Source organism: Plectropomus leopardus, chromosome 8 (genome assembly GCF_026936395.1).
Source record: "Plectropomus leopardus strain MGB_pleo_1.0 chromosome 8, ASM2693639v1, whole genome shotgun sequence".
Lineage (NCBI taxonomy): Eukaryota > Metazoa > Chordata > Actinopteri > Perciformes > Serranidae > Plectropomus > Plectropomus leopardus.
In genome coordinates, this window is record NC_142183.1 from 24,188,842 (window position 1) to 24,210,664 (window position 21,823).

Sequence of the window (21,823 nt, forward strand, 5' to 3'; positions counted from 1 at the left end):
TATAGTTGGAAACAAGCAATGGAATGGACATATTACTTGAAGAAGAAAATAAAGAAACCATGGATGTATTATGGGGAAGTCTGGATAAAGTCATGGAGGCGGGGCCTCGTTCATTCCTATGAGAGCTGCTCATTGGCGCCGCATGAAGCAGAAAAGGCTATGTTTCCGGGTTTAGAAACGTAACATACCCGGATATACTGCCCGATAGAGCATGCGTAGTAGAGATTAACGGCAGCAGAACGCGACCGAGCGCGGCCGAGTGCTCGACGGGTAACTTCCGCCGGCGGAGCGACCGACTTTCGGATTAGCACCTCAGCTAGCTTGAATGGCGGTCTAAAAAAGGTAATCTTGCAGCTCTTTTAGACTTTCCAAATTATATCGAACAGGATGGTTTACATCTAGATAGGGATGGAAGACGTTTTGCGGGGGTTTTGACGCTCACAAAAAAATATTTACCGGTTTACAGACGTCTCTTTCTCCATGTTAGTCTATGGGGAAAAGTCTTTCTGGGCCAGCTTGCATCAAGTGACCGACACAAACGGTATAATTCCACTTTCGGCATCTATGTAAATTTGGCAACAACGCCTGGCGCACTTCCTGGGGGCTTGGGGAAAGAAACAGACAACTACAAGCAGCCACACCAGCTAGCTTTGTGACTGGACCCTTGGGAGCGTTTTTTTTTTCCAAGTTGGGATGTATTGAATTGAGATGAGCCAAACTTTGTGGAGCCCCAGCCCTATATGGTGGTGGATACATCTGCACAAGGAGGAAAAGAAAAAACCCAGCTGGTGTAAGGTAAGACATCGCATTCTGTTATGTATTAAGTTTTGTTATTGGTTAAAATGTAAAAGTTCCTACATTATGCTTTGCAACATGATAAGCTATAGGCAGCAGTCTGCATGTTGTTCAAGGTCAAAGTTATGTTTGCAGTTGCTTGTGAGCGCAATTCAGGGATGACTTAGGTGGTCTACTGACAGATTTAGATGGTGCATACAGAATTATTTTTAGGATTTTGTAATTTTTTTTTTGTCTTTAGAAAAGTGACCTCCATATGGTGTGTGGTTGACTGGTGTGCATGGAGCAATCTGTAGTGTCTTCTTTAATGGTAGTTCAACTGATTGAAATGCTGTACTAATACCTTAGGAGGAGTGAAGGTTAGGGTTAACAACAACTCAATTAAAAGTGTTGGTGCAATACATTTTTTTAAGTAAATCTTTGCATTTGACACATTCTTTTTAAGCTATGTTGCTAATGTTATATTTAATATTACTCTGCTCTTGAGAGTCACTGTATTGTCTGACATAATTAACTAAAACATCAACCCTTTAAAACACTACACAACATGCATGTAACAGTCATGCCATTATAAAGTCTAGCCTAGGTTCTTAGATACTGTGTCACTAAATTTACCTGAACAGTTTATGATGTTACATCATCTTTGACTATAAGAACACAGGGGTAGACATTACATATTCTGTGTTAGTGTGTTTGTTTCGGGAGATAAAATGCAAAATACATTATGTGGTAATGGCACAAAGTGAAATGGCCACCATGGCCACCACAAGACATTTTTGCAGTGGCTCCAAACTGTACAAGTGTACTAAGTTTCATGCTCTTATGAAAAAGCAATCATATCATCTCAAATATGACATACGCAGCTGCAGCTTAAAGGATAACGCATAATAGTTATGCTTTGCTTGCATACAGTACAATTTGACCAAATAATGTTACCGACCTCTATGTGTTTTTGTACTAGTATTTATTTTTTGGTGTTTTTTTGTTTGTTGTTTTTTTGGGCAAACCTCCATAAATAACATATTGGCTACCAGTCTTAATGGTTGGGGGTCTCCACAGGCTTCTGTAGTTGATGGCAGCCTCATCTCCTGTATCAAAGTCTGAGAGATGGGCACTGCAGACATGTAGAGAGTCAAAGACATGAGAGAAGCACGAGTATGTGTGTTTCTCTCTTATCTATAGTCGTGCATTAAAGAGGACTTGTCACATTTTTACACTGCTGCAGTACTGAACAGCTCATATTTGTCGTTACAATATAGTTGAGCACATATAGCTATATATGTCTCATGTGCATTGGTGATATTTAAGGTGTGTGGGCAGCCATTACCACACTGCTGAGCAAAGGCGTATATAGGCTGCTGAAGTAGCAGTTGACTATGCTCAGTATCTATGGCCATGATCTTTTCATATCTCACTAATTTGGCCATGGTGCAAATTATGTTTCATTCACCTTTTCTAGCTTTTTGCATTTCTGCTGCTGTCTTTCCAGTGTCAATTATACCTTTATTAAAACCACCTTAAAGGTCAAGGCTGACAACTATTGGAAGAAAATGATGTTTAGACTTGTCTGTCTGTGACTTGATGACTCACACTGTGTACAGATGAAGGAACAGAGCCTATAGGAAGCCAACAAAATGTCAGATGCGCAGACAATAAAGCCTTTTTTCGTTTAGAGTGAAGTACTGAAAGCAGTGAAACTGATCGTGTAATAAAATGAACAATTGCATACTTTAGTGGAGTTGTGCTGTTATTATTTGAGGCAGGCATCTCATGCTACATCTCACTCCTGCTATTGTACGTACAGTAGAAGGCATTGACGTGTGCCAGTTGAAATGCATTGTTTGCTGCTCCAGCCCCTCATCTCTAATTATAACATGCCAAAATTCATTCTGCCTGGTTCTCTTTCTCGTAGGTCGACAGCTAGGCTGTTCATGCTTCATAGCACTTCCCCCTCTCAAGCTATTTCCCCCTTAGCCTAACCTAATATTGACTGGAATAGGAAATCCAAAGCTGCTGTAAACATTCAAATGTCTGGCAAGCCCACTTCCAATTTCACAGATACAGGCCTGGAAGATATTATGGAAAAACAAACCACAATCTTGCTGTGCATTAAAGAGAAAAAGACAATGCTGTTTTGCTTTCTGTGTAAGGTCGACCAATCCTGTACACCAAAGAGGCAATATTTTATGGTGAAAGCTAAATCAAAATATCTCGTTGATTTGTGTTTTCTCAATAACGCACCATTTTACAGGTTAATGCACTGCCTCTGCAGGGAGTTTGTTGAAAATTATGGTAGTAATTGGCATTTAAGGAGCCAATGTTTACCTCTAAGGCTTATCTCAGCTGGGGTCAACCTCAAGCCTCGCTACGACTTGAGTGATTCTGCCCCTTCTGTACTAGCAGGCCTTGGAGGGGTCAGCAAACCATGTCAATGTGTCTCTCAGTTTAATTCTATTAAGCACAGGTTCAAGCTCCAAATTAAAATGCAAATTACCTCCGTAATAAAAGCGAGCGAGAGTACAGGCAGAGATAAGGTACATCCTTCCCTTTCATTGCTGGCGCTTATGAAGTACAAACCTCTTTTTAATGTAAAACTTAATTTAATCCTGAAGAACAAAGCATCTCAAAACGCATTGTCTCACAACAGGTTCTGTCCAACTTGTGTCATGTTTGAAACAAAAAGGAATGATGGCTTCAAAGCATGTATTGTGTCCTCTCTTATTTTTCCACTGCAGATAGTAGTTTTTGAATTACTTGGACACTTTCTATGCAATTGTTTCGTGAGAATTCAGTTCAGCTGCATCTTTATTTTAGACTGTTGTGTATCATGCTGTCATTAGGATACATGTAAAACATAAAGCTAAATCTAACTCAATGAATCTAAATATCCTGAAAAACTATATCAAATATATTCTGAAAGTACCAAGAGTAACCACACGAAACTGAGTTTAGCTTAGCCCCCATGAAAAGTGGGGAGCTTTGAAGCCAATTTGTTACTATCGCCAAACCGTGGAATTACAGCTTCTGGGTCCATCACATGATGCCATGGGGCCCAGGGGGACTTACATTATTAAAGAGACGTCTGTAAACCAGTGGATACATTTTTTTTTGTTTCACTATCGCAATTTGATACATTTGATCGATAACATTTTGAAAGTCTAGAAGAGTCACGTGATTAAGTCATTTTATCCCCATTTAAAGTAGGGGTGTCAACGTTTACAATTTTTTCTACACGTGTAAACGGGACTTCTAACCGATGTGTACCTGGTTACACGATTTATGATCTTTTTCTATCGCAGTTGCGCTATATAACCACTAGATGGTTCTGTCTCCATTCAAATACCTCCTAATCTCATTAAATCAAAGCCATTCCAGTAGTTAGTTATCGCACAAAAACGTTTATTCAGCGAACAGAACTTAAAAAGTAGGCAATCCATCTCACCATTTAAGGCTTAGACCTACTTATGACAGAAAGTAAAATGAGTTGAAAATAAAATCATCAATTTTGACAGACAAGAAAACGTACAAGTGAAAGCTGGAAAAGGTTTAACCTTCTTTTTTAATCATTGTTTTAACTATTGCTCACTTTTGTACAATATATTTTTTTAAGCTCTGCTTGTTCATCGCTCGTTGCTTGTTGTCCATGCGGCCCCGAGTCAACTTGAAGTGACGCGACACTGGCTGTGGCTGCGTTTTTTTTTAATATCAACGTAACATTGCCACCTGTGCATCTATTATGTATGCGGATAACTGCATTAGTGGGAACATTTAAGTGTATTGTTAGTTAATGTTATTATCTTAAGCTTTCAGGCAACATTATCACCCCTAAAAATACTATTGGTGAGAAATGAATGAGGAGGAGGAGAGGAAAAAATGACGTGTAAACGGTTATTGATTTTTCTGAACGGTTATGATTTGTTATCCGTGTACCCGTTTACACGTGTAGATGTTGACATCCCTAATTTAAAGTTAGCAGAGGGCTTAACCAAAAACTGAGCTTGTAAAGTCTCTAGTGCACCTGCAAAAAACTCCTGCAAATTGACTCATTTCACTATAGGTATTTAATCCGTTTGGTCTGATAACATTTATAAAGTCTAGAAGAGCTGCAAAACTGAATCAATTTATCCCCGTTCAAGGAGCACTAAACAGAAATTTAGCTGTTAAATCCACGGAAGTTAGCTGGTCGGACCATGGATGTATTATAAATAGTTGGACGCACTTGACCGTGCTCAGCTGCCATTAGCTTCATGCACCACCGAGAAGCTTTCATAGGAATGAATGGGGTGCCTCCTCTGATGCTGTATCCAGGTCTCTTAATACGTTTATGGCCCAACAATGCGGGAGACTGGATTTTATGCCTACATGGGGAGTAGAACTTTTTTGGCTTCATGTGTCACTGAGTAACACTGATCAAAATGAACAGGGCCCCGCCTCCAACACTGTATCAACTTCTCTTTTTACATCCATGAGTTTCGACCAGCCTCCTTCAAAACGACAATAACAGCTGCTTCCTAGGCCAGCTTTGGTGCTTCCTGACAAGCCAGCTAACAATAATGATAAGTAGTAGTAGAAGCAATGGTGCTAATATAAAAAGGGATTAGTCAGAAACATAAATCTGTGCCTCAGTGAGTGGATATAGGCTGTCTAACTGAGAATGCATTTCATGTTTAGTTGTCAGAATGTGAGCAGTCTTCCTTCACTGTGTTTTGCCCCCTTGGTTCCCTGCAGCTTACTCAGTGAGAGCAATGTAGCTTTTGGACACATGTTACCAAGTATATGAGGTGAATGTCAGCATCAAGGAGATAACAGCTTGACGTCTCGCTGGTCTGTTATCACCGTGCAACGCTCCAGAGCAGCACAGCTGCAGGAGCAGAAGTCTTATCAATCCCAGAGTTAAGGTGAGAGAGCAGCAGAAGGATGAGACTCGAAAACCAACTAGCATGAGTCCTCCAGGCTCCCCCCAGTGACACCCTCTGACTCCCCACACGCAGATAATATGACTAATATTCTGAAGTCCCGACCTTTGCATTCCTATAAGGGAAAAAAGGGGGGAAAACAGTGTCATAATCCGAGCTCTTTAGTCATCCAAGGACGATTAGCGTGGTGCCCTACGACACAGAAGGTGACGCAGACTCTCTGACAGCTCAGTGCATACAAATTAGGGCTTTTGCTGTACAAGGTAGACAAACTGTACACTCCAATTATAGGTCACCTTAAATCTCTGGGGTGAAAATAAATAAAGTAATTAAAAAAGAGCAAAACATGCCCTGCATAAATGGAGAAGCACACTGTGAAAGATGCAGAAAGAGATTCATGGACTGTGACACAGACATGCATCAGTGTCTCTAGTACGTGACTTTGATAGCATCACCTTGCTTATCTCACATCAAATAAACAAGACAGCATTGCATATTGTTCATGGTCACAGCGAGTTGTTAAAACATCCAGTATAGGGGGTGCTGAAACAAGCGGGGCATTTAAAATGAATATATTTAGTTTTATGAATGAACATCTGGTAAATACCCACAGGCAATTTTTCACCTTTCCTGTGGATACATTACTTTAGCTGAGCGGTAAACAATACATTATAGATAACTCTTGTACTCTGAAGTGTTTTGGCCTATATCAAGGCCATGTGTACTTGCAGTAGTTGCACGTCACACGCTATGTGACATGACAGTGAAGCATTTCTGTATTTACTTAGTGCTGCAGTGCCTCCTTTCTTTTCAGCAAGGGCTGCTTGCATGTAATGTACACCATTGTATGAGAAAATACACACTGTGCCATTTTCTGTGACGAAATAAATAGCAAGTTCAAACATGATTGTGGTGATTATATATAGAGATTTTGCATACCTTATGCTGTACTTTGGTAGCTAGGTCTCTAACATTGCCCAATTTAATTAGGCTATTCTGGACAATGCTGCAGAACCAGGAGTACTTTGTGGCAACATCATATTTTATATGAGAAAATAATATAAAAAGATAAAAACTGATGCAGCAGAGCCAGATATCTTCTTTTTCATTTCATGTGTAATTCTTCCTTGTTACTGACATTACCCACATTGCAACTTGACCACTGACAGGTTAACCAGAGATTCAGGTGTGGAATGTACGTAGCGGCTAATGTAGCCTCGAGTCTTTGACCTCAAGCAGAAATGCAGGATACAGAGTTCTGGTAAGAACAGGGATGGAACAATACATGATGTTATCATGTTGTTAAATTGTAATGAAAAATACTCACAATAAGGTGAATGTGATTAATTTCCATTATTGGGTTAATCGTGAATATTGTGTCCAGCAGCACCTAAAGGCACTTCTGGACAAAGAACAGGCTGAATTAGCAAAAAAACATGTGTCCTCTCTGGGATTCAATAAAATAAAATTGTTTCTTAACAAAATTTAAGATGATGTGGTTCCAGTACAATTAAGTGTCATTTTAAGAGTTTAAAGCATTTTTTGATGATTATCAGGATATTATTGTGAATCGCTATTATTTCGGCCAGGATAATTTTTATTGTCCCATGACTAGGTAAGATCACTTCCTCCTAGCTCCACGTCCCAGATTTTTTTTTGTAGTCTTCAACCCCAACAGCGTTGACTCAAGTGAATCACTTGAGGCAATTTATCAGATTTGACGTAGCTGTCTTTGGACCCACAAAGGCTTTATACCATTAATTTCATCAACGTACTTTTACTCCCCCACACATGTAACATTGGTGAAGTCCCTCTTTATGTGGTAACAGTATTCCTTCAGTATACCTACTATAGTTCCCTAAATTAGCCAAATGGTAAATACAGTACTGTAACATGGTAGAAATCTAAAATGTAGATTTTGTCCTTCAACTCCATTAAAATAAGTGACATAATTGTGTGTTATTTTCATAGAATGAATCAGTAATTTTCTCATAACATTAGAAATAATAATGGTTTAAAATTGAATTGGTTTTGAATGCCAAAGAGGGGAGGTCATTTCTGTGGACAACATATGTATTTCCTCATATTTTATTCATATGTTATTCCATTCTGTTAATGTTATGCATTTAAAGTATAAAATGATGAGAAAGATCTAAATTAAGTCAGTTTTTCCTGAATGAAATCAAGCTGTCTGCTGTGGTGCTGACCTTACCACCACACGACCTCCTGTTCATATTGTAACATTCATTATGAAAGGCTTGGGGAAGTGCTTGCTCATAGGGTTCTGGTATTACATAAGTGACTGTGCAGACATTGAGGGCGAGCCAAAAATTAATCGGCACGATTAATTACAAGAGCCATATGGTCAGCAGTGTCTCAGTGCCATTTCCAGTTAGACTGCTTGGGAGGTGCTGAGAGGCCTGCTGACATTTGCACAAAGTCCCTGAATCCAACATCCGCATACGGCTACAGTCTCTCTCTCGCTCTCTCTCTCTCTCTCTCTCTCTCTCGCTCTCTCTCGCTCTCTCTCTCTCTCTCTCTCTCTCTCTCTCTCTCTCTCTCTCTCTCACACACACACACGCACAAATACATGTGCAGGAACAGACATATATACTGTAATATATAGTATAGTAACAGTCAGGATAGGTCAGATACACCATGTTTTTTAACTGTATCACCAGTATTACTATCTTCAGTTGTTGCTATTTTCCGGTAAATACCCTCCAACATTCATTCATCATTTGGCCATGAAAATTTGCGATGCTGATGCAACATTTAAAACATTGCTGAGCACCCAGAAAGAGACAAGTCATTAGAGACCAGACTTCAAAAGAGGTCACAGTTTTTTCCCTCTCCTCCATCCAGCCACAGTGTTTGAGTATGTATGGGAAAAATGGAAATTGAAGTTAATAACACCAGAGAAAATTCAAGAGCTTACTTAATCAAACTGACAGGTGATCGTGCACCGTTAAAAACGACAAAGCAGAGGATGGCACCAACACACTCCTCAGAAATTAGATGGATATTGTCCCACCTGCCAAGGGCTGTGTGAGTCATTGCAGACACTGGTTATGTGGTGGTGAGTGTACACTGTATGCACACAAGCTGTATTAATCATGCATACATTGCCATGGGGAGAATATGGAGTTTTAAGCTGAACTCTGTATCTTCCTGCTGATAAACACTTTGCTTGGCCAGAGGTGCAACATGTAGGAAATACAAAATAATCATAAGCTGCAATGTTGTTCAAGTAGCATCCATCATGTATCTGCAAATACTTGTGAATGTGCTGTTGTGTTGCATAATAGGACAAATTGGATCATCAGTAAGGGTATTGTGTCTGCAATGTTGTTTGTCCACCTACATTTAATGATTAAAGACACAGTTGTGATAAATAGATGATGAAGACTTTGAATAATACAAATTAGATGTGTTAAAGTTAATGCAGATAATGACAATGTGGTTCAATTTGATTTTTTAAATCTTTAATGCAAATTAATTTCCGGATTGCTCAGTTCAATTTTTGATTTCCAAAGGGAGTTATTGACAGGCCACCATGTGACCATGATGTAGGTGGCCAATCACAGCACATTAAGGCTGGATTTGGTGCAAAGTGGTTAAAAAAATAGCGCTTGAGTAACGGAAAAGTGTAGATAGATTACAAGTACTCAGAGATGAGCTGGCATTGACTGTTATGACTTGGTATAATCTCTTACCATATCCTGTCAGATGTATGGCAAACACAACTTTTTTCTCAAGAAAAAGCTTAAGTTAGGTTGTTCTTTTAGATAAAAACCATATCATCAGTGGTTTTCAAAAATGTCTTGATGGTGCTACTCTTTACAGTCTTAGTCTCAAAGAAGCCTCGTAAAATATTGTTTAACAGTTGTGTTTGTCCCCGGACATCTCAGGCAAAGAAATGAAAGCTGTTAACAGTTAATTGATTAATAGATTAATGTTTTCAGGGTTGGTTTTTTTTTACTCCACTATGACAGTAAACTTAATATTGTTGGGTTGTGGACAAAACAAGAAATTGAAATGTCATCTTGAGCTTTGGGAAACACTGATTTTTTGCCATTTTCTGGCGTATAGACCAAAAACCTAATCAATTAATGGATAAAATCAACAGCTTGACAGATTAGTTGACAATGAAAGTAAATGCAGCCCAACTGGAAATGTGCCTGGAGGGAGACCAGACGCATCTGCCAGAGCAAAAAAAAACAAACAAACAAAAAAAACATGAACTCGTGGATTTGTCTGGTTCCCAGGCAACTGAAATCCATAAAAATAATTAGAATAAATATAGGTGTTGTTATTGTTGTTGCAGCTGCTATTTTCTTTTCTTTATAATTGCAAAAAAGCTTGCCAAGCTCCGAGTCAATGAGTGATGACATCCTCATCTCTAGTGTTGACAATGTTGGCAGTGTTCAGCATTAACTCTCATTCATCAGTTAGTTATTGTGAAGCACTCAGCATTGAAATTAATTATGTGGTCAGTGTGTTCTAACTGTTAACGCCGACCTTAAATTTTCACTGATAAAACCATTTTAATATTCATGACCATACTTTGTTGACTCTCGTTACCTTAGGGTCATGCAGTTTTATAAATGAAGCTTCGTAATCAGTGTTGCCCATTGTTTACAGTGGCAGTGCCCTCTAAAGAGGTGACAGAGACAGAGAGGAGGTGCTGAGGGAGGCAGCTATAAAAACAGCAGCAGCCGGCCAACATGTGAATCATTATGTGAAATATATCAACCCGTTCTCTCAGTAATTATTTTTGTGTCATTTTTTTCTGTGAACCACAAAACTAACTTTGATATAGCTGACATTGTAGCCTTATTCTTTAAACTTGTTTTAATCATAGCAATGTAATAGGACTTTCCTACTCTACTGAATGAGGTGATGAGCATTGGTTGCGCTTGCCATGGGTGTTATAGGTGGCCTCCAAGGGTGCAATCCCAAGGGAGGTGCTAATTACGCCCAGTAAAATAAAGTTCTAGTAAGTCATCACAGTCTGACAACACGTGATGTGATCTTTGATTGATAATGTCTGAGTCATAGTAGAGTTAAGCGGACATCAGAGGAGTGTATATGGAGAAAATGAAAATGAAAAAGCAAACAAACCAACAAATCTGTGTTAAAATCTGTGGGAGGAGTGCTAGTTAATGTTAGCTCTAAGCAGCTTCAATCAACAGCTCAGTGGTTGCACTGAGTTACATTGTAATGCCTTCAAACTCTATTCGGAGAAAATGAGTATTGGGCGAAGATACAGAGCACCACTGGTGATGAGGGAATTATTTTACATTTGAAACATCTTCCTATTAGCTTGTAGCTTTAGGTCAGGAAATACCAATCTATATGATGTATACAAAACTAGGAGGGGGACATACAGACAAATTAAAAGGAAAAACCTGAATAAAGGAGTGTCCATGAAAGGCATGAGGGGTCAGCGCATGCTTTCAGGGGTGTGAAAATTATATGAATCATAAGCTAGTTGTAGTCTCTGTATCTCAACCCAGCTGAGCAGCTATTGGAGATTTTAGTCTAACAAACAAGAAAGTGCTCACAGTATCAAAACACCAATGGATAGAAGGACTTTGGGGAAAATGGTGTTTAATAGCTCCAGTAGAGCACCAGGGACTTGGAGCATATTTGACAAGGAGCACTGAAGCTGTTCTAGAGGTTTACACAAACTCATTTTTTAATGTTTTCTTTCTTTAATTTGTCACCCCTCTGTGCTTTCTATTGTAACAGTAAGCTGAGATCAAATGCTTGAAGGAACTTTAGGTGTTTCACTGATAGGTTTTTGATAACCAGCAGTGTTTTTATATACCTAACCCCTTGGTAGTCGATGGAGGGAAGCAGCTCATTTGTCAAAAAGATCACACTGTCATGCTGTGGCCGTACTGGGCAGCTTCCAGGTGTGAGTGGGTTCAACTGCTGCTGAGTGTAATTGAAAAAAAGCAACCCCATCTCCAGCCAAGATGTTTCACAAGATGCTGCATTATGTTCAGTGCCAACATCTTGTCATTACTTATACAATATCTGCATATGGCAACTAATATACCATTTGCATTGATGGCCAACATCTAGACGGCCAGTTCAACATGTTCAAACTCAGGTAGTGTTGTAATGTGTGTCTTTGATTGCCTGAAGGAAACAAGTTCTTAGATTAATTGTTTGCTAGTTGTTGGTAATTTTGCTGTCTGTGTTTGCTGAGATTTGAATGAATCTGACCATTTGTTAGGTCTGATGCCATGGCCTGATGCAATTAGTAAAACAGGCTAAGGACATTATGACAGCGTAAGCATGTGAATTTTGCATTGGAGTTTGGTGTCACTTCTATTGGCGTCAATGGGGCGGGCACAGCAAATCACAACATAACTCATTAGTTTATTGTCTCAACTTTAACTGAAAAATCCCACAACCAGATTAAATGACACACATTAAATGATGTTGACTGACATTTTTTAAAATCTAAATATACATGTTTGTTTTCCCTATTATTGGTTTCCAAACAGATCATTAGCCACAGTCAGAACACCAAACTCTAGCGACAGTGCAAAATTTGAACACTGTCACTGACTTCATGTATTTTCCTTCTTTTATTGTTTGCTTGTTGGAATGTTTGTAAGTGTATTAGCTGTCAGGAAGTAAGCAAGTACCAAAGCTGTTGCCCAAGAATAGAATAGCGATGAAATGGTTTATAGTAAGTGAAATCCCTTGTAAGGAGGCTGGCTGGGGTGGTGTATGGGTTAAACAAACACAGAACCTTCCCCCAGGAAAATAGTTTAGTTTCCCATGCAAAACCAAACTACTACAAACTACTAAGTACTACCGTACTTTGAGTTATTTTAACTTTAGTTGTCATCATGGGTTTTTGTTGTTGTTGTTGTTGTTTTTTTCTAAGCCTAACCCCCGCAACTTTACATCCCTAAACCTAACTACATAATTTTATGTGAAGTACATAACTTTACGCCTAGTGCCTAACGTTACGAGGCCACTCCTGGGGTGCTAATGTCTTGGATATCATATGAAGCATTTTTACCAGATTTCATACCAAATTTTATATGAGAAAACACTGAGTAAAAAGTAAGCATAACTGAGGTCAAATTTGTGCTTTCAAATTCCTCGGTCTCCTAATGAATTCCTTTTAAACTCATCAACATATGTTTTGCTCACATTATTGAAGGAATTAATGTAATGTGTTTTGTGTATTGCTTATGTACAAGACACTATTGCAAGCATATATATAATCATCTACAGTGTGGTTACATACACGTCCAGTAATGTTAACTTTTCAGGAAATGCAATATTTTAGAGGGACCTCCTGGCCCTACTGCACACAAGGGTAAACAGAGGCTGATATCATATCCTAACAAAATCAGTCCTCAGAGGAACTAGTAGCTTATAAAATTAATTAACAAATGTCACACATCTAATTAATTCATCCTATCAAACAACAAACCTCCTATCAAATAATCCAGTGGTCACTCTTGATTGCAGGACTGGTGTACTCTGCTAAGCTGATGCTACACTGATCTGTAACTACCAATTCCTGTCTTATTCCAGCAAAATGTGAAAACAGTTAAATCAGATGAGGACTTGTCAGACCAGATCCAAATATGCTTGATTTTCTGTGCAATGATTGACAACAGCTCTTAATGCCGTAGGATATTCTGTCTCCCTACCATTCCAGAGAGATAGGACTGAATGACGGCTTTTCTCTCTCTTCAACAGCATTTTACTTATTAATCACATTGAGAGTATGAACCGTGAAATGAAAGCCATCCCGCTAAACTACTCCGGCCTTGACTAAATAAATGGTCCTCCAAGGGAAATAACTTTTCATGGGATTGGTTTGGTGGCAATATTCCGAGACTATGCAAAATACCCCAAATATGCTGTAAATCAAACACCGACATAAACCTTCCAAGAGAATTAAACAAGCTGCTTCTTTTGCTCTGAAGAACTTAAGATTACTGGAGATACTTTTCTTAATAACCAAAAATAATCAAAATAAGATTCAACTATTACCCATGCAGAAAACATTTAATCCTTCATTTATTTTACTTGTTTTATACATTTTGTGGTCTATAAAAACTTGGCATGCGTGAAGTTCTTGGCAAAATGTTGCTACTTTTATTGATAATTTTATGTGCACCAGATAGGATAGAAAAGACGGATGTGTTTTACTTTGCAGACCAACTGAACACAGACTTCATTGTCAAGGAATCACAGAGGACTTTAATATATGTGGTCACTTCTGGCTACAAGTATTTTCTGTCACATTCAAGTTACATTTTATGGCCATGGTCAATGCAAAAGTAACACACCAAACAGAAGTAACAGCACAATGTGATCTATGGGTATCATTACAGTCAACGGACCAAACATTAATTTGAAGACAGACTTTTAACACTCAAGCTCTCCCCACCTCCCTCTGAAACCACAGTTTTCATAATAATGTAAATACAGTATCGCCTAATATAGAGCAGTGCTTGGCATCAGCGTTGCCATACTATATGAAAATGAGTCACTTGCATCTTTTGATTCATTTAAATGAGCTCAATGAACTGTGAAAAATGTTAATTTTCTTCATGGGGGCCTTTTGTGTTCCACATCCCTAAGGAAATGGCAAGAATACATTTCAGAAGTTGGACTGGCTTGAACTTGGTTCAAATTCAAAAGTGATGTCACTTTCTTGGCACGCTATAAAGCATGTCCTTATTTTAGGTGAGCTTTGCTTCACTGATCTTACATGGCACTTCGGGTCCAACGTAGAGGCAGTTAACTTTGCCTGTTGAACACATGGTGACACTCGGGGACTAAGAATATATAGAGGTTCTTCCATTTAAGAAAGCTGGCACTTGTGTAAATGATTTGTCAGAATGCACATGTATACAGCCACAACAATTGTTGTGCTGCATCTGAAGCTTAATGCGTGAGTTTAAAAATAGCCCTGGCCATATCATAAAGTGTATCACCATATGTTGTGCGTGTAGGTTGATCTCCCTGAAAATCAAACTTCATAAACAACGCCAATTACTGCTAATTTCATATGTTATGTACAGTGAAGAATTGCACCACTATTTATTTTTTATTTTTTATTCAGACTCATATAATAAAACAGTGTAGTTGACCAATGTTTTTTTTTTGCTAGCACTTAATTCATGTTTTAATCCTACCAGTGTTCACCCTACATGCAAAGTCAAGAAGTTTGGCCATTTATGTGAAAGGCTGCAGCCAGTTTTCAAGTATGATTAGATATTTTTCTCAAAGTCTAGCGCAAGAAGGTCAACTGACAAAGGTATCGTCACCGGAATGTTGTACCAATGTTTTCACCACTTTTTGGAGAGTAGTGACAATGTCATTTTATAACACTGGGATGTCGCTTTTTTCTGACAGTGTTTACATTTAGCTTTGCTTTGACATGGCATTTTAATGTATATCATCTTTTTCTCATCTGCATTTCTTGGGGATTTAAGTGGAAACGCAGGGTTTATTAGGGGAGACTGGGGTCCATTGTTATTGTTTTTGTTTTTGATTGATAACTCAGAAACATCTTGAAATATTTGGACAAGTTTTCTATTTAGGTAACTTGTATCTGTGTTTTACTTGTTAGCAGTCATCAGTTGTTTTCACAAGCAATGTTAGAGTCACAATATTGATCAAAACACTGGATGTCCAATGATACATCTGCCCCTGTGTGCAAGAGCAATTGTAGCAGCACATGGGGTATGGAAAGCATTTTATTCAACATAATTTGGCATTTACAACTTTGTACAAATATGTGTTAAAAGCCTTTCTTGTGTCAGCGGACATACTCAGTATCTTCCAGTGGCACAAAATAAAACTCATGCACTTCAACACTGCTGCAGGAAAAAAAGCCAAGGGAAAAGACTGCCATCTCTATACTTATATGCAATATGGTGTATAGTTTTACTGAAGATCAAAGACTCATTTTCTAACACAAGATACAAAGTACCATATACACCCCCTGGTACTAGTGGGCATTGTTATGCGTTAAGTGTTTAAGCTGCGATTATAAACTATGCATGTTCATGATCAACTCCGACATCTATAATTATCATTATATAATCCATCAAAGAAAAATGTGACTCTTCTAAGACCTTTCATCATTTAGTTCAAAGAAATCATGTCAGCCCCATTTGATATGTCTTCCACTTTATCTGATGGCTCCGTTTGTAAGAGGCTTTAAAGATATGTAAAACTCACTTGAGTGATAATGACACCACTTCTCACTTAAGGTTCTTTTCTCATCACAGTCCCCTGTCAAAACTGTTGTTTTAAACAAATGAAATCCACATTATCACGCTCTGTACCCTACAACAATTCTTTTTACAAGGACAGTGAAGTACACACAAACTTAAAGCTGCGAGGGGTAACACAAAGGGTTGGAGCGGAACAAAATAAGCATTTACTTTACTGATAAATATGGGTGACCATTTTGCTAGTTAGAGATAATCAGAGTTTCTGAGTTAATAAAAAAGGCCACCTTAAATATAAAAATGATATCCTTACTGTTTTGTTAGTTAAATTAAAGTTACCATATATTAGCGAAAGCAATAGCATTATGTGTTTTGGTCACTGGAAAAACCCTCTTGCAAACCTCACTAATTTCAATCAAACAGAAAGGACACACAGACACTTTGGCAATATTTGGTATTGTAAAGCATTTTCTATATTTTATCATCATCAGGCTGGTGACTAAATTTATATGACCAGTGCTCTTTTTCTACTGGGCATCGCATGTCCCACTTGCACACATGACACACACTGATGAAGACTATTCCTGCAGACAAAAAGCGAGAGAGAACACAGTTTCTGAATTTGAAAATAACCAAACTTTAACCTGACCCGAGCTGAAGCCATGTGTAGCAACACCAGATCGCAAACCTGATACTGTGTCAGGACACATTTGGCTTAGGTCGAGTACCAGTAGTCTCTTTATCATAAGTGTTATAACAATCATATAAAAGGTTAGGAAGTTTTTCCATTTATCTGAAAAGCCACAACCAGTTTCCAAGTATGGTTCAGTGTTGACCTCAAACTCTAACAAGAGGATCCACAGGCAAAGGCATCGTAGTTTTTCACTTGGAGGCAAAACTGTACTTGGAGTACATCTGCGTAGAATACAGCCTCTTGAATTACTGTTGGAACATCACCATTGTGCCTCATTCAATCTAATTTGCATTTTTTATAGAGTGTTTTATTGGCATTTTTGCCTTTATTGAAAGGACAGTGAAGTTAGAGAAGAAAGGCAAGACAAAGAGGGGGTATGACATGCAGTAAAGAGCCATTGGTTGGAACTGAACTGAGCTTATATGGGGTGCACACTCTACTAGCTGAGCTGGGTGTTACTCTGTAAATTGCAGTTTCTAAGGCATATTTGAAACACTCTTACTTTGAAATTCAACACTGAATTTTCAAATGAAAAATGATAATACATGCTGTGACATGGTTATTACTTTATGGATCACACTAACACAGAATCTTTGCAGGAGCAACTTACTTGTTCCAATGTTATAAATTAATGCAGTGTCACACGCGATGTAGCAACCCACAAGTAAAATTCCAGAGTGTCGCTGTCAGCAGGTCATTGTAAATGATTTCGGTTTGCTGTCTCAGTGTTTGCACGCATTGTTGGAGATGCTGTGGCAAAAAAAAAACTTACTGCTGTAAGAAAATGTGGATAGACTACTTACATCCTGTAACTCAAAGGAAAAACAGCAGTAAATCATATTTCCAGGTTCAGTGACTCATGCACTAAATTCTTTGTCAATATAAAAAAGAAAAAGCATTGGACACATGCCCTTTTACCTGTCAGGACCAAAAGTGAATAAGATTTTCTGATTCACTTCTTTTTTTCAACCATTGCATGAATTTGTCAACAAACATATGTCAGAGACTCGGACATTGCAGTTGACTAAATTATAGAACACATGTAAGTGTTCCTCGTTTTGTAGAAAACATATCGATATGGCTATTTGTAAAATTTTGAACTGCAATTTTGCATCACATAATACTTTAAACTGATAATGAGTTTAAGTCTCTATGCTTTACAGTCTATCCTAAAGGCATGAAATCTCAATCATTACAAATCAGGAGGACAAAATGGTAATAACAGTGTTGAGTTATATCCAGAACTCTATAAAATTGGGCACAATCAGTCTGTACTTCCACCAAATATTCTGAAAACAAACAGCTCTATGCAAAAGTGCTTTAACTGCACCGAAACAGCTGGAAATGATTGTAAGTCATTCATTTATTTGAGGATAGTTTCCTTTTAATGGAAAAAAGACAAATGACCTTCCCCGGCTGTGAGAATATTAATTGAGATTTATACCTTTAGTTAACTTTGAGTGCCGCAGCCTTGATGAATGTATATCAGAAGGCAATTCAGGAGGCCCTTATGAAAGACTCAGGTTTGTGCTCTTTCAGACTCCTGTCGCGGAAGATGAGAATGGATTCATGTGGTGCGATCTGTGACAAGGCAGGGCATTGATGAAGGAAACAGCAGGGGCCACACACTCTATGTCCCATCTCCATGGTGCAACATATTAAACTCTCATTTACTGACAAAAGACATTCAGCCCTGCTGTTAGTCACACTAGTGCTACAACAAGTACTGGCAGAATGAGAGATGGCCTCTCTTTGTCTTAATCACCGTTCAACATATCTGCTTTAAGCTTTTTGGTGGCTTGAAAACTAAAATATTGAACGCATAAAGGACACAACATATCAAAGAATTCTTTGCAGTAACCAGCAGGAAGGTACAGTATGCTGCTAAGCACTGCAATTGTTTTTTTTTTCATGTTTCACATCCAGGAAATGTAAATTTGCTCCGCACATTTTGGCCCCTATGTTGAGTTGCTATTTTCCATTTCAAACGGGAATTAGAGAGAGAATCCTTTTAACAGAGCAGTCTAAATTCTTACAGTACGGTAAGTGGTTTAAAAGCTGTGGACAGGGATAAAAAACAAGTGACTGTCTGACTGTTTAATGGCTGGATTTCGACATAGAAACACCCTAATCTGCCGTTGCTTATGCTGTAAACAGAAGTCTTCAAGACAGCTTTGTCAGAGGAAGCACCATCATTTTATGCTCTTGCTTCTATCACTGATCAAAATGCCGTCTGGTATTTTCCTAAATGCACTTTTCTTTCCCTCAGTGTGCAATCATTTTAATGGCAGAGGTTGTTTGTATATACTCTAGCCGATTCAGAGCTCGGTTTTGTTATTAACTCTGAAAGGGCATATTCAACGCTCATGTCATGCTTTGTTGTCAAAACACATATGTAACAAACCTTTTTCCTACCATATTTTATCAGTTACAAAACACATAATGTAGATGGCGTGCCTGTCAAAACCCTTCGCTGACAGAGGAGAAATCCTGCCACATTCAGACATGGAGTGAATTTGTAACGGAATCATAAAAAAAACCCCAAAACAACAACCCCCGAATTGTATGTAAGCAAGCTCTGATTCTTTAGTATTTAGAAACACATTTGCAATTATTATAAAAACAATAGGTGTTTACAAGATTCTATAAGTTTTTTTTAGTGTTGTGTTTTTGATAATTTTTCTGTTCATTGATTTAGCCATACAATTACTTAAGCATAATGAATACTATAAATCATACTGTGACTATAATTGTTTTTCCAACTATTTTCCAACTGGAGTTTCAGTCACACAAGGGCGTATTTATGCTTTACACACTCATGAGGTGGAGGAGGTTTGCAGTGCAGGAAAAGTAAATGTACTCATTATGCAGCAGAATGGATCCCGTCTGGGTTGTAATTTTATATAATTGATATAATTCTGGATAATTGGTACAGATGCATTAACATGTAATCAGCATTTTAATGTTTTATTGGTTTAAGGTATAGCCCATTAAAACTACTTTCTATACTGTTTGATCGTTTACTCAGAAGCAGTTAATTGTACTTAATCAACTGAACACATGTTAACTCCTGTCAAGTACCCAGTAGTAGTCACATAAAGGTAAAGGTAATGCGTTTCCAGTTTGGGCTGTGCCACCAAAACTGGATATTTTATGACGAAACATGGTCTTATCTAAACCATAACCCACTGTTTTGTTCCTAAACCAAACAACATGTTAACCACAGCATTGCTGAAACGTAAAGACACATAATGTCAACTTATCTGCTACATAATAATGCACAGATGTAATCAATTAATCAATCAATCAATCAATCCATCAATTAATCAATAAGTCACTTTATTTCTCCCCAGTGGGGCAATTGGTTGTGCAGCAGTGGGATGCATAGATTGAAGTCACGAAACACAGAGCAAATAATACATCACTAAGACCAAAAAAACACAACTGCATAACATCAACAACATAAATGCACTGTAAAAATACAAATTCATCAAATCAAGATCAGTTTAAAAGAGAAAAAAATCAGGAAGGTGAAGATAAAATCCAACATGCAAAACCATTTGCAAATAACTCCCTCCAAGATTATAGGAGTTTTTCTTTTACTTCCCTTTTTTCAAATTGTTAGACTGGTGTGTTTTGCTTTTAGCAACATTATCAAATTATGTTTCCACTGTATTGCAATAAAACTGCCATAACTTGGCTTTCCTTAAACCATGACAACACATTTAATTAAGTCCTATATATAACAACATTAAATCCGCTAATGTAAAACAATATCCACAACACACCCATGAGCTCCCATATGCCCAGCTTGTAACCAGCATATGCTGAGTTGTTGGAAGACACATTGTCTCCCCACTTTAATCAAGACTGCTGTTGCAGTGTTACAATTCTCTGGAGGTCCATAAAGTCCAACTTTTTATTCTCCTCGGGAAATCTACCTTTTAGCTTACTACGTAAATAAATGCTGAGGGTCGTTTTAACGCAGACAAGCTGCATGCAAATAGAAAAGAGATTACATAGAGAATCTTTGGTTATATGGACATGTGAGATTACAATTGCAGCAAAAATGTGCAAATTTTGAAAAGGAGAAAAACCAAAATAAACAAAAAATAGCAACAACAAACAACAAAATGCATCTTTTGTTGTTTACTTGGACCACTTAAATAGACCACAGAGGAGACTCTGATCATTCAATCATATCTCTCCTCATGCAGGCTTAAGTCTGCAAGGTCTCTAATTCTGCAGAATAGTGCAACACCAGTATTTTAAGACTGTCTTGATTCAACTGAGTGCAATGTTTTCTTAAAACATGACCAGAAACTTTCACAGAAACCTTCGCAGAAACATTTGTTTCTGCAAGATAAACAGGCACAATAGTCAAGTTCAACAATAACCGGCCCTGGTTTCCTCACTATGCCAAATGACTACTTCTGCCTAATCAGGAAGGAAGGAGTTGTCATACAAAAAAAAATCAAATGGCAAAAATCCAGACACAGAAGGACAGAGCTGCCAGAAAGTGAAGACAATTTTAACACACATTTCTCAGCTAATGATAATGTAAAAGTTTGCCCTCGGGTCCTTCAAACATTACAAATCATTGCAAAAAACAAAAGCTCTGCTGTGAACAAACTGCCCCTTTTCTCACCCAGTCACACCATGTTTATGTAAAATAGCATATTATAATAGGATAGTAGTGGGAGTCGTGATGTGGCTCTCTTTATTGCAAAAAATTAAATGTGATTTCAACATTTCCTTGACTCAAAGCCCAGTGTAATCTGTATTCCAGGCTGGATGGCTCTCTCCTATTGCCTTGTCTTTACTCATTCACCTTGTTCACAGCAGCTTTGGGTGACAAACCCAAACAGAGCATAACACAGTGAGGAGTGTTGCCGGAAGAAGGATCAGTGCCCAGGGAGTGAATGCTGTTCGCTTCAGACACGCTCATGTCAATGAACTGTGATATCGTAAAGACGCCAAGGCCCTACTGGACACAGTTTAAGCAGTGTGAAAACTCAGGGGGGAGCCGGGCCTGATGTTGAGTGTGCTACACTGCCAATCGTAATTCAAAGGTTCATGTAAAATTCATAGACATGGATCTTTTTTCATGGAAAGAGCACAAACTTGGATATGGCTGTTTAGTACATAAACATGCTTGTCCAATGCTGATTGGATTACGTGACCAG

General features: G+C 38.2%; 1 protein-coding gene across 1 annotated transcript in view; it reads left to right on the forward strand.

Annotated features, from left to right (window-relative positions):
• The first annotated feature begins 240 nt into the window (after positions 1-240).
• LOC121947732 (glutamate receptor 3) overlaps positions 241-21,823 on the forward strand; it is a 143,035-nt gene continuing 121,452 nt past the window's right edge. Inside the window, exon 1 of the mRNA XM_088081223.1 lies at positions 241-795. The gene's annotated coding sequence lies outside the window, so the exon portion shown is untranslated. The remainder of the gene's footprint in view (positions 796-21,823) is intronic.